This window comes from Amblyomma maculatum, chromosome 6 (assembly GCF_055883805.1).
Source record: "Amblyomma maculatum isolate TAMU_Amacu chromosome 6, ASM5588380v1, whole genome shotgun sequence".
Lineage (NCBI taxonomy): Eukaryota > Metazoa > Arthropoda > Arachnida > Ixodida > Ixodidae > Amblyomma > Amblyomma maculatum.
This window is the reverse complement of record NC_139349.1, coordinates 148,330,762-148,345,181: the sequence shown is the minus strand read 5'-3', so window position 1 is coordinate 148,345,181 and position 14,420 is coordinate 148,330,762. Positions and strand designations below refer to the sequence as shown.

The 14,420-nt window shown below is 45.7% G+C and overlaps 1 pseudogene; it reads left to right on the top strand.

Moving 5' to 3' along the window:
• The first annotated feature begins 322 nt into the window (after nucleotides 1-322).
• Nucleotides 323-3,198, top strand: LOC146186992 (uncharacterized; annotated as a pseudogene).
• Nucleotides 3,199-14,420: the final 11,222 nt, after the last annotated feature.

The following is a 14,420-nucleotide window of genomic DNA, read 5'->3' as shown; positions in this document are numbered from 1 at the left end:
TTATTCTCCTGATATGTGTGGCGTAGCCTTCCAGTCTCTTTAGTATCCCGTCGTTGTATCCGTTTTCTTGAATGTATAGGGACCACACAGCTGATGGCGCCGCCTCACGGCGCTTCCCCCAAGCATCGGAATGCCGGTCGCATTGGTGTGCAGTGTGTTGCTGGTTTGTGCAGAGTTTGCTTCGCTGCTGTGTTTATGTTGTGCGTGAATATGTCCGGTAAAACGAAGTCCAGGCAAACGTGTTGTGTTGTTGGTTGCACTTACAGCTACGCAAACTCGTCGGATGCTGTACAGCCGATTCATTTCTACCGATTTCCATCACATGATTATCAGCACCAGCAAGAACGACGTGCGACATGGATACGGTTGGTTCGAAGACAGAGGTAAGTATTCACTGTTCTTTTTTACTGTGCGGTCGTGGAAACATTGGTGGCAGGTCTTAAAAGTTGGCTTTAACCGGACGTTTTCTATCTTCTGTTGCGCAGGAGCGACGGTACGGGCGCCTGGCAGCCGACACCACACTCCCGCATATGTAGCCGTCACTTTATCGGCAATCGAAAATCGGAGGAATCTAACAGCCCAAGTTAAAACCCAAGCATTTTCCCGCCTGTATACAAGAACAGGCCGGCGCCAATAGATTGCCAGGGACGTTACGAAATGTAACAGCCGTGCGTTGACAAAATTCATTTTAATTTTTTTTTAACGTCGAGCGCTTCGCTCGAACGTTCAGTACCACAGTACAACTTGTAACGGCGGTTTTCATGATCCTCGTTTATTCAAGTGTAGGTGGTAGAAACATGTGGGTACTTAAGAGAGATGTGCATTGCAAGTAATCATTCTTTCAGCTCCAGACAGAGCACCAAAGCTGGTAGCTTTCAGTTTCAGAAAGTATGACAGTCAGCTGGAAGAAACTTTCGTGCTTTAATTTCATCTACTAATAATTCATGTCACAGTGTTTACCAACATGCTTCATTACGCGGGAAATTTACATCCTTGAGCTAAACGAATTTGGAAACTTGATTTTCAGCAAGATAAACATTGGCTACTGCATTCCCTTGGTGTAATCTTTTATTTTACAGTGTTTACCAATACGTTTGCTTTAGAAAGATGTGTGTAGATTTATGTTAAAAAGGAAGGATAATCTCTCCAGATGAGCTCTTCGTGTTTTGTTTATCATCTCAGCCACAAAATCTACAGTAACAAGCCTGCCTGAGCTGAATCCCCATGTCTTACAATTAAAAACATATATATATATTTGTTGCCCTAAAGGGCTGCATAACAGGCAACTGCATAACTGTTTCGTGGTTTGGTTTCTCATGTTATTAACAGAGGAATCAATCTCTAACGACCAGCATGCATACAAGGCGTCTCCAGGTAATTATTAGCCTAAAAGGCAAATTGAATTATGAATCAGCCGAACTAATCATTATTTTGTTTATTTCCTGCACACAGAAGGTATGAATCACAGTATTTAAACAAAAAGGCTCAAGTTTAAACATGTGTAGTTGCTTTCTTCTCTTGTACAAATGTTATATGATTCATAACAGCTTTACTGGTTTTCTTTGTGAAATTTCCAGACTAAGCAAAAGAAGAAACAACAAGCTTCACTCAACAATTAAAGCAGGGCAAGAAGAGAGCAACCAGGTACAGATTCATTAAGGCATATCATTGGTCTAGTTGGCTTGCATTCACTATGCATAAACAAAGCAAAAATAGGGCAGCCCTGTCCAGTCCTCGATGAAACGCAATAACTTGATCAGGTGTGTTGACTGGCACAATAAGTAGATATGTTATTGCTGTCAAAGTTTTTTCATTCATTGTTGCTTTCATAAATGTTTAATGCTGGTATCTATTATCCTACGCAGTTTTATTTCACCCAAATTCTAGCCAGATATTGTGCGTTCCACATTATTTTGAGCCCTATTTAAATGAAATGCATGTCTGTCTCACATATTCCAGATAGGCATTCTTTTTGTTTTACTTTAGCCAGGTGAGCCACACTGCCCTGAGCCGAAGGAAGATGTTCCAGAGCTATGTCACAAAAATTTGAAGGAGGTATGATGACTACGTTCGACAGTTGTAGATATCTGACCAAACGCAGATCGCTTCCGTGGCAGTGCTAACAATGCACTTTCCTTGTTGCATTGCAGGTTGGAACAATGACGTCAATTCACCAGGAAGAATCACTTGCCGAGCCCCATGTTTTTTTTAGCTTTACTGACAGCAACACTGCATGCACACAGATTTCATGTGAAAATGTGTCAACAGTATTTATTCAAACCGAACCTTGTACAACACAAAATACCGCATCTGGACCAGATCACAAGAGTGTTTATTTCTGTGGAGCTCAGACCGTACAGTCAGATGAAAATTCCCTGGTTAGCTTGTGCTCAGTGACATTATCAGTCTTTTCATTGCTAGCTAGCATCCTACCTGACACCAGAACGGTGCATGAGTTGTCGAAAGCTGACAGACTCACCCTTTTCCTAATGAAACTGAAAACTGGAATTACCTGCACAGCACTAGGAGCCTTGTTTGGTGTACACCGCAGGACTGCAGCCAGGTGCTTTCTGGGCATTCTTGAGACACTCTACACCAAAACACGGACTTGGATCGAGTGGCATCACAGGGATGACGTGCATTCAACAATGCCCGAGTGCTTTAAGTTACACTATCCCAAATGCAGAGTTGTGATTGACTGTACCGAAATCCCAGCAGAACGCCCTGCATCAGTAAAGTTATAAAACTTGATGTACTCAAATTATAAGAGAACATATACTGCAAACTTTCTTATTGGAATTGCTCCAAGTGGCCTTGTAACATTTGTGTCTAGGCATATGGAGGAAGGGCAACGGATACATTCATCACAGTTGATTCAGGCTTGCTTTCACTATTGGAGCCGGAAGATGTCGTGCTTGCCGACAAAGGCTTCCCTGGAGTACGTGTTGATGCGGCAGAAGCAGATGTTATTCTGGTTATGCCACCATTTGCTAGTGGCGGAAACTTTACTGCAGAGGAAATGTCTGAGACCTACAAAGTGTTCGCATACATGTAGAGAGAATGATCCAGAGAGTGAAGAATTTTAGTATCATCAATGTCCGGCTTCGAGTCGAGCTACATGATCACATTGACCAAATTATGCATGTGATCTGCGTCCTGGCAAACTTGCAAAATGGCATCTTCAAACAATATGAATAATCCTTTTCTCTCATACAGTGATTCCACATACCACATTTTTTGTACATTTGGTGCAATACACAAATATTTAGTATCACAGAACTGCCATTAAATATGAAAATGATCAATGGTTTGACTAGCTGATGCATTTGGAAAACATATCACAGTTCTCAATGGAGCACATATAATACTGACCAAATAAAAAAAACTGCAAATTTGGCATTTCGGAAACAGCATGAATCACATCACCAAAAATGACATTAAGATATTGTTCCTAAGTAAATGCAATTTTAGTTTTTTCTGAATTGTCATTCTAAGAGTGTGTACAGAGATGTTAAAAAACATATTTTTTTATTTTGGTTGTTGATTTCTGATGCCTAATCTCATTTAATCACTAATCTGGGCAACAAGTGTGTAAAGTAGAACTTCTCAAGCTTGGGCACAATTTGGCTCAAAAAGCTGTTGCAACGTGCAATGGTTAGCACCATTTGTTCCTTGGGGTTGTATATTACAAGCTGGCACACCTGGAGACCAAGAACGTAAAGAGCTAGCTGTATCTGAGTGTAGTATTGATGTGGCTCTTTAAGTTTGCAAATGCCCTCCGATGACCCAATGCATGGAAGGCATTTAGCTTCAACACAGCGTTATTTGCCACTTCTTTTAGAATATGGGCACTTAATCTCGAGCAGCTCCGTTAAGCCATAATCGGCTTCGATTAACCCATCAGGGCTGCATGCCAGCCACGGCTGATCTTCTTTGACAACAAAGCTTACAGTGTGCACTTGTTTGTTATAGTGGTACTTGTACCATTCTCTGGCAGCCGGCTCAAGCTTTACTCCGTACAGCATTGCCTGTGTCGTGACGCGCTTTTGTGAAAGTAGCTTTTCTGCTACTTCCTCCGGAGGTCTCCTCGCTCGAAGTATTTTGTGCGCAACCATTGAGGTTATCCGGTAAGACTTGCGAAAGAAAGCCATAGCTGAATTATGCATCTTACAAAGGTAAAACAATATCTTGTTTCTAGCTGTGACAACTAAAGAAAGTGCTTTGACTAATAGATGAGATAAAAGGTGCCTACCTTGCAGCATGCCACTCTTTCGTTCTTTGTGCTGTGTACTGAACCGGGCTGCATACATTAGTCTTGTAAAAATAGTCAACTGGGCCGCTAAGGTTGCTGCTGTGGTTGAAGTCGTCACAATAGAGCAGAGAATCTTTGGCCCAAGTGTATTCTTTGGAGGGAGTGTGAGAAAAGAATAAAAAGGTATTTTTGTCCCGCCAAGCTGCATTTGACTTTCTCGCCGAAACCTACCTGCTGTGTCTCAACACTTGTTTCGCCCCTCTCCTCTCGCCTTCTTTTTGCAGCAAGCATGGTCACCATTGGGCAGTTTATGAAGCCGTACTTATCTAGCACATATATGGGATCAACCCCACCCTAGGCTGAAGCATCTGAAAAATGTTTAAATTTGTATTAAAACGGCATTTAATGGTAGGTGAAGTTCAAAGTTCTTTTTTTTTTCTCATGCACTAAGACAGGCATCATACATTTAGCGATACATTTTTCCATTTTAGAGCCATATTTTGCAAATATATTTAAATACGACATATCGCATTTACTTGGGGAATGCTGACTGAATAAAATGCAAGGTCTTTTTTTTTCTGCAATAAAAATGGTAGAAACGTGCACGTAGCCCCTCAAAGTTCATGTTCTCGAAGAAGTAATATGAGCAGCGAAAATTTCAAAATTTTGCATCAAAATCGCGACGCGACTGCATCATTTCGGGTGTTGTGTTGATGGACGCTCGAGGCTGCGTACGGATACCGCGCAGCCCCTCTCTCGCCACGATATCTGAACGAGTACGAGGGGCTTTGCGACGCTCTCAAAATTAAGCGGAAAGTGCCTACACATCCGATCAAAGATAGTGTGCAGTGTTGAGTGAACGCTCTGCCCAGACAGAAGAAATTAAAAAAAATGCGCCGTGCAAACGTATAGCTCAATGTAAACGAGAAAATAAACTTGAATTTTTAAACTCTTCGCAAGCAAGCAAAGAATCTTTTCACATTATTAAGTTTGACGCCGCGTTCTTCTAATTCAGCCATAAAGTATTGCCTGTGCGCATGAGGCAATTGTTTACTGTCGAGTGGTTATCATTCTGGAAGTCAGTTCCAGTAGTTGTGCTCACTTAGTGTTACCGTATCACAAGTAATGAGGTTACGTACTATCGTCCCACGAACTCAGCCTTTTTTCTTTGGGGTAAATCTTCTTTGAAGGCACCCCCCAACTTCGACTTCCGCTTGTGCATGGTGCTGTTACCTCCGTGTCCACAGCGAATGCGAGCGCCGCAGCATGCTTGCAGCGGCCGTCCACGCCGGCTTTGCAGGAACATTTTGCCCCAATGATGTTCCTTGACAAGTCCAACTGAATGCAGGCGACAATACGGCATGTAAAATCAGTTTTATGTACTACGACGGTTACCCAAAGAAATGAAGTCGCACTTACTTCTATGTCCATATCGTAGCTCGACGCATTGAGCTTCGTCTGAGGGATACATTTGCTGAATATATGTGTACCCTCTGCTTGGCACTCCCGTATGTCGTATACGTGGCTAGCCTCGTAAAGGCGCTGCCCTTTGTCAGGTTGTCAGATCTGAAAAACTCTGTGCGGTTTTTAGGCTTTGAAACCCACACCGGAGGACAACGGGTAGCGCCATTCCGCAAGCGCCAAACGCGACCCGCTCTGCAGACTCGGCGACTCGGCACATGGCCGGGCTAAAGGGGAGAGCGGCGCTTTCTTCCGGCCTGAGCTTCGGGGCAAGTTCCCACCTTTCACCGCCGCTAGTTTGTGGCGCTGTAACCCAACCCTGGCCAGTTCAGTTGACTGAACCGGACGTCTCCCCCGTTCGTGGAGAACAGGCAGTAGGGGTTCTGTTTACACCAATTTACATTCAATTTACCATGGGCGTCCTGAAAATGGTGATTCCCTCCCCACTTCTGGAGTTCTTAGCTAACGGTCCAATCAGCATTAAATTATTGCTGAGAAGCTTTGTATCATAAACATCTGAAAGAAATGCTCCACGCAAAGGCTATGATGCAAATGATGCAAATTACTCTTAAAAATACTGTTTATAGAATCATACCTGCTGCATTTCGAGCATCAATTTTCCAGCAAAGTTGGGTACAAACTTCGATTAAAAATAGTCACTCAGAAGAGGCATTGAAGACTGTGTAAACAAGCAGCTTGTAGTTGCACCTTTTCTTCTTCATCAAAGGTCCTGAGCTCATATATGTCAAGGTCATAATCTGATTAACTTCCTGGAGGGCTTGTGCACATATTTGGAAGGCTTATCTTGTGCGTCTGTTATTTTGTTTGCATGGTTGATGAGAAGTATTATCGTGAAGTTTTCGGCAATTAAAGCCGCTGATCGCTTTGCGTGGCTGTCGTCAACACACTCTGGACAGCTCAGTACAGGTGCGCTTTCAAGCCGACGCTCCCTGAGCAATTGAAGAACTTCAAGCGTATTCGTTCGTGACAAGTCTTTTGCCACGCGCTCAAAAAAAGTCACTACTTTGTTCAAAAGAGCAAGGAACTCTGGCCTTGGGTAGCATAGCCCGCTCCTGTCTTGGCCTTGTAACAGTGCGTACAGAGGATCATCTTTGTTGCATGTTGTGACAAGCATTTCACAGGACCCGCAACCAAAATCTGTTATTAACTTGGCAATGTATCCACCAACATATAACAAGCGCGAGTAAGTTACCGACCTTGGTGTAGCCATTTGACATTCCCTTAGGTCTTCCAGCTCCTCGTGAAACTTTTCAGACAGTGCTGCAGCCACTTGTTCAACATCAATATCGGGCGTCTCAGCTTCCTTCGGGCTTAACGCCTTGGCCTTCACAATCCGATCAAGGGCAGCCGAAACGGCCCTTGCATCCAGTTGATCGTTGCCGCCGCACATCTGTCGAATTCTTCCGAAAAGTGCCTCAATTGGGTCGCTGTTAAATTTTTTCGTCAGCACATAACTGACGCCTTTCTTCAGCAAGAAGAATGTTGTCTCCACAGTGGACTGAGTTGTGAAGAGCAAGGCTTGAAATGTTTCTTCTGTGAGTGCGCCGTTGCCTGAGGCGACTGAACATGACTGTACATGCCTTATGTATACACTGAACTCGTTTTTGAGCCATAGCAAACGATGATCGTCCATATTGGAAATCGGCGCCTTGTAGCCACTTCCTGTGTACGAAGTGTCGTGTATGTCGAACAATTTCTTCAACGTTTTCAGGAAACGAATGGTGGCCCCCGCTTCTTTGAAATCGTGTAAGGTCCTATCTCCATGGTAGTTCTCCTGTAGGTGTTGTAGCGCCGCACAAACCTGCGGTGAAAACACTTGAACAGCACGCAGCACATTTTGCTTTTCAAGATTCGATGGATACACATGTTTCCTTGTAAGATTTCGAGCGAGTTTCACTGTCATCTGCTTTTGATACTCGTAGAGCTTCTGAACGTATGTGCCAGTTATAACGTCGCTGCCATCCATGAGCTGCCTTTCGAGGAACTGACTTCGGACATTTTTTTATAACATGACACGGGTCAAAGCTAAGGAAGATAACCCGCTCGGGGTCATGCGGATGCGTTACAACTGTACGCAAGCAGCCATCCCTTGTGCTTGAACATGGTGGTGTTCGCCGAGTAGTTATCGGTCACAATTCGGTTATCGGTCACAATGATAAGTCCACACGACTCGACAGCGGCAATCACTTCCTTCGTCCACTGAAAAAGGTCTTTCCCACTTAACTGCTTTGTGAAATAATAAGAGCAGGTTATCTTGTATTGGCTGTTAGTGCCGCACAGAACAAAGCACAGAACCCTGTTCGCTAAAATCCCCTACGTGTTCGACGTGCTGCTGTCGGGCCTATCCTCAAGACCGAACACAGCATCTCCTTTGCGGTCATAAATGCATTTCGGCTTTATGCTGGCTTCATCAATAATTAATGATGACATGTGCTGCCTGTTGCTCAGAAGTGAAGCCTCGTGAACCAGTCTTGCTCGCATCGCAGCACTCATTCCGGACGTGGTCGGACTTGGCCCATGTATTTCTGGAGGGTGCATTCTGCTGGCAAATTCAGGAGACTTGACTTTCGAGCATGATCATAGCCCTTCGGTGACAGAAATCGCCATATGATGCATTCTCGAATAAGCACTTCAGGATATGCCTGATGTTGCTTTCCATATCGCTCTATTTGGTGAAGCAGAAATACGGCCCTTTTGTCTCCATTCTGTGCGTCCGCCACGATTCTCCCGACCGAAGCATGATGTTTGTTTTTGCGGTAGAATGCAGTGCGTTGTTCTTCCGCCGCGAGTTTTTCCACTAACTTCTGCCTCTTGGAGCGGTGATACGCAACTTGAGAGCGAAGCTTTGAGATCAGTGAGAGGTACCGGCTTGCTCGCTGGCCATCGTTGTTCGTAGTTTGCGTACTGGCGCATTTAGTGTGTTCATCGGGGTAGTCTGACAGATTGCACTCCACAGGCAGCGATTCAAGTGACTCCGCTTTTCGCTTGGTCTGTTTTGGAGCTAGAACAAAACGAGCAGCAGGTTCTTTGCGAGGCTTTTTCGCGGGAGGTACCAGGTTGGTTGGATAGCCTTCGAAAACGGTGGGGACAGCGCCAGGCAAAAGTTTCCTGATGCGGCTCTCTGGAGTGTAGTCCGTCGAAAGAAAGTGCTGGCTACACACGACCGTAGAGGGCGACTTATCGTTGATGATTAAGTCCTTCCTTGCGATGTTTTTTTGCCGTTTGGCGCACAACTCTGCGTCACTCGGAAATTGGTGAAAAGACACGCCCGGGCATTTCCCAGAGCGCGAGCGGCAAAAGGGTACGCAGCAGTACACCATATGGATGCCGATCAGTCCACGTGCAGCGATTTAACACGAACCACCCTGAAACATTTCAACAGCGCAATCAGCAATCAACTGAAAAAAATCTTACAAATCAAGCGTCAAAACCACTATACTTACTTGGCAGAACGTGGCAGCAGCGAATGTGTGCACTGATGCCCGGTGAATGTTCGGGGTGCCTCGAAAACACGTGCGGAGAACGCTGTCCGTGTGAGGCGAGGAGAGACGTCTGCTGAAGTGAGGTTGAGTTGAGTCTAAGCGCCCCCACTCGGCAAGCGTGGCAACCAGCCGTCGAGAAAGCACCCTATTGTTCCCTCGTCCTGCGCGCAGGCCGTAAGAGCGCGCTCTCCCCTTTACCCCGGCCATGCTCGGCATTGCCACGGGCGGCGCTGTTCGCTGAGGAAACGGTGGCGCCATACAACGGGCGCCCGGTCTCTATAGTCCTAGGACTCGTATTTGGTCAACCTTTGGTACGAACATTCCTTGCACTTTGATATCGAATTCTCCGATTTGCTTGGACCTTAATGATTTTGGGTAGCAGGCTAGTAGTTCTGATTTCTACGGCGAGCACGAGAGCCTCTGGTCGTACAGTCCCCTACTGTGTCTGCTGCTGCCCGGAGTCGTCTCTATATATGCCAGCATCACTCCCCTGCTTCATCCAGAGTGATGTCGTCCTATGTGCGAGTTATTTTATGTGCGGCATTTTATAGATTTCTACGCTGAACAAGAACAGCATACCTAAAAACGGCAGAAAGGAAGGCAAGCGACAGTTTTTGAAAGAAAACGGCCACTAGCGAGACCATCCTCCAAGCAAGCGCTGCTGTTGTCCGTCATTGGCAGGGCCCGTCATGACGTCAAGCTCGGTATACCAGGCCGGCGCAGGCAGTGTTGCTGCGTGCGCGTTGCTTCAGGGGACTTCAGAGCTCAATTTAAAATTTATTGATTACTCGAACAATGCAAAACTCCTTGAACACTTACCGCATTCTTTCCAGCAACCAGCTGTTCCAAAAAAAATAATACAGCGCTAGGAAACAGGCTGTCGAGTACGTCAACAGCAAAAGCGAAGTCATTACACATTTGCGCGAGCCAAAGAGCTCAAAAGCTGGCCCGCTTTAACAACTGCCCTTTACACACTAAAGCTCGTTTCAGAAGCAATTAACAAAAAGAAGAGGCATTGCATATGATACAATCATAATCTACAGCGCGTTTATACAACCTACGAGTGTCGACTGACGGCGCAACTACAAACGCACGCTTAAGGCAGCTGCTGCCCGTCATATCTTTTCAGCTAATTAGCGCGGTGCGCTGTTCAACGCAACACCGAAAATGTTCCGGCTTCAGCCTCATCATGAAATCAGACATGTTCGCTGCACCTGCAGTGGCGGATGAAGCGAACTTAACGGAACGGTGTCGGCAGCTAGCGCGGCGGACGGGCGCTATGGACGAGCGCACTCCCAGGTCGTCGCTAGGCCTATATTGTTTTGCATCGGCGCCACAGCAAACGACGTTTGGAAATTGAGCAGCGCTGTAGTAAACAGCCTACCCGTAGAACTGCCTACTGTAAATAACTTTGTCCCACAATGAAGTGTATATATCGTTTATCAACGCACCGCCACAGAAGATGAGCTAATATGTATACATACGTACAAGGAGATCAGTACCGGCGACTGCCGCTACAGAGCTGTGAAGGGAAACTTGCTTGTATCGCAGTTTCCTACCAGCATCTCGGTATACGCGTCAGCGAGCCTCATTAAGGGTTTATATATTCCGTTATCCCTGGGTTTATTATTTAAGACAGCAATACTATTGTGCATGCTTTATTGACGCTAGCGCAAAAGATCCACGGACAGCTCCCGGAAGGCGCGGCCGGCTCTTCATATGGAGACAGTGCTGCGATCGGATGATGTTTTAGCGTGCTGTTGCGTCGCAAGCAGAACGGCACTCCAGACACTGCGTTATAAATTACTATTACAAATGCAGCTTCGTTCTACCGATCATGCATTTCATTTGCTGTACCTATGGCAATTGTTGACGTAGCCAAGAACGGCGTCGAGCTGATAGTATAGCAACAGTGAGCCGCAAATTGCGTTTTAAGTTCGGTATCCTCGGTTAAGCGCAACGAAAGTGAAGCCAGCCGTGCAACGATGGTATTAAACTAATTAGGTGTGGGAACAAGAACGGCACCAGACTTCAGTTGTGCTGATTTAATTGAAATCCCAAATGGCCGCAATCGCTGCCAAGATTCCATTATAGTCATCGGCATGCAAATGATCAGTAGAAAACACAGCTGATTTACTAAAGGCAGTATTTTTTTTTCCCTTTTCATGACAGAGGCCCACAGCGCCGAATATGTCTTATTCTCTTAGAGACTATAAAGCACCATGTCCCTTGGACCACCGATGTTCGCACTACAAAAAGCCGTGCTGATAGCCACCAGTTGTTTCACGCACTCGCAAGAACGTTTGTTCTTAATGACAGGAGTAAAACAATTTTAGAACATCGAACGACGTTTATTTTACAACTGAGCGAAAGAGGCTCACTATTCGCAGAGCGTCGAAGCACGCGGCGCGCCACTCCGCAACAGCTTCGTATCTGCTGGTTGACCTCATGGGATTTTTGAACACGTGGAACCTTAAGCACAAAACAATAGAACTCGAGAAAACAAACGGCACCAGCAGCAGACTGTTGATCCGTCGATCACCAAAGCGCGGGATGGAGCGAAGCAAGCGTGCAAAGCGCGCGGCTGGCCTAGCCGGCTGGTCAGTATTCCTATGTTGATGTCGCATCCACCTGTTCCCCAGTTTCAGCGCTGCGCCCGCATCGCCCAGAGCAGCAACGAGGACGTGACCGCGGCGCATTTTAAAGCGATTTATGCTTTTCTTATTGACAGAATTGAAAAAAAGAAAAAGACTCACATCATTAACAAAACCTCTTCTTTCCAACCAGGGAATTTCATGCAATTTGAAAACCGTGTCAGCTTCCCTTTATGTCTGGTTCCAAGATCACATTGGCGTCCCTAAAACGTGAGTCTGTTAGGTCGTGTTTTAGCCGGAGCATCACTTCCTGCGTGCTCAAGCCTTGTCAAAAACCAACCATCTCGTGCGGCCACAGGTTATTTTGCTCCATGAAGCGCGTTAGTCTGGTTTGGAGCATGTGTTCCATAGATTTCCCTACGCACGAAGATAAGGAAATCGGTTTTAGGTTCCACAGTTTTCGGGGTTTGCGCGTTTTTGGCATTAGGATTAGGTTTGCCGCTTTCCATTATTGGAGTAGCTCTGCTTCGGTCCAGATCGCCTGCATGTACTTTATTCGGGCTGTTATGGAGTCATTATCTAGGTTCATCAGGCTTTTGTTGGTCACCCCGTCGGGTCCCGAGGCTGAATTGTCTGGTGGCGTCATTACCAGTCGTGACGTCATGATCGAATGTGACGGCATTATGACGGCAGTTCTGGTTATTAAACATGGACGGGTGTGATACCATGAGTGCGTCGCACCCGGTCATGACGTCATGTTCGATGACGACATAGTCATATCTCATTACCAATGACTGAGGTAGTCATGTCTAATTAGTACTAGTTAGTCATTAGTGCTGGTTAGTGACTAGTTAGCCATTAGTCATAACTATTGCTAGTTAAGCTATGCCATGCTAGTGGCCGGACGGACAGAGTCATGGCAGCGAGTATGAGCCGTTAAAGGGTGTAGCGTTAAAATACATACTGCAGTCTTTCCGGCACTCTACAGTTAGGGCACCGATCATTAGACACCACCCCCGTGAAGCGAAGATTTGTCGCGTTGGCAGGATGGACTAACACCCCTTCAATGCCAGATCGCGTACCTCGCTAGGCAGTGAGCTGCCTATCCCTCCGCTTTCATTTCTGCACGATGGTGCGTTGTTCATCCACGCTAAGGCAGGATGCAGCCACTATTTGCCTAAGGCGTTCTGGCGCGTTTTAAAGTATGTTTACGCCAGGCAACTCAGAGTCAATCCACTTTTTATACCCAGACCCGGTTCAATGGAACGGCAGTGGCTTTTTGGCCATCGGTCCTATTTGCTTGCCCTGAGCGAGCCTCGGCGAGCTGAACACGACCACTAGGACAGCAGAAAACGCCCATTGCACAATGGGTCGGAAATCAACGTTCCCACCAACATTGCGCTGAGAGCCCCTGTTGTGACTCTTGGCAGACCGAGACCACCACTCCTTGAATGCGTCTAACAGCCCACAGGCTATCAATGGTGTCTCCGTCCCATAAAAAGGGTAACAGGCTACCAATTTTGCCCCCATCCAATAAAAAAGTAAGGAGAAGAGTCGTTAGTCGCCGTGCAGTGCATCGCGGCACAACGGCAAAACGATTAGGACTTTTTCCTGGGTTTAATGGCCCAATGACCAGCGCAAAAACCGAAGACGAAATAACACACGAACGGGCGATGGCGTTGGCTACCTGCCGTGTCTTAAATTTTATTTTCCATAATAGCCTACAATAAATGTATTTTTCTGGAACACCTATTGACCTAATAAGCACTATAATTGTTATAGAGGCTCTTTGCTTGAAATAAAACTTATACGCATCGTTGTTCATTAGAACCGTATGCTGTGACAGGCACTTGCGTACCTTCCTATTACGGAAGAATGGCAAGCAATTCCCCAGAGCCGAGTGCAAGTACAGTCAAAGACGCAGCGAGTACTTCCAACTATAAGGCTAAAAAGGACGCCTTATTGAATAAACTAGACCTTTTTGTCATCTTTGAGTGCAACAAAAGTCAACAGGTTATGTATGTCTACTTGAGCCATAGGGATTGTCTTTCATTCACTGCTTAATGATGTTATAGAACGAACCTAGTAGAAGAAAACTGCCAACGTGTAAAAGGCTTGACGTGCAAACTATTTAACAAAAGCGCGAAACACGCCGCTGCAGGATATACTTCGAAAAGGCTAAAAAGTAATTACATTTGTCCTCTGAAGGCATGCAAGATAAGGCATCTGGAAGAATATCGTGCCTGCGCATGATATCCACAACCTGTTGACATCTAGGTGATGATGACTCCAATGCTTCGGAAGCCATGCCGCTAGCGTGATGCTCCCAATATCTACGAGAACGACACCACGATACGACACCTGATACTAGGAAGCACACTAAGAACGATTTGGAGCACCCGTTACCAGTACTACTAGTTGTAAAATAGGCAAATCTGTCAAACTCCGCTCACTTACGTATGCGAGTCAACACGTCAAGCATAGATGGTAGAAAAAAAATGAAACGTTTCATACATTCCAATTACCGCATTAGAAGCCGCTGTTAAACCCGATACATTGCGATTTCTGCCGGCGTCGTGTAACAAGAATCATAAATAAATTTGTTTACAG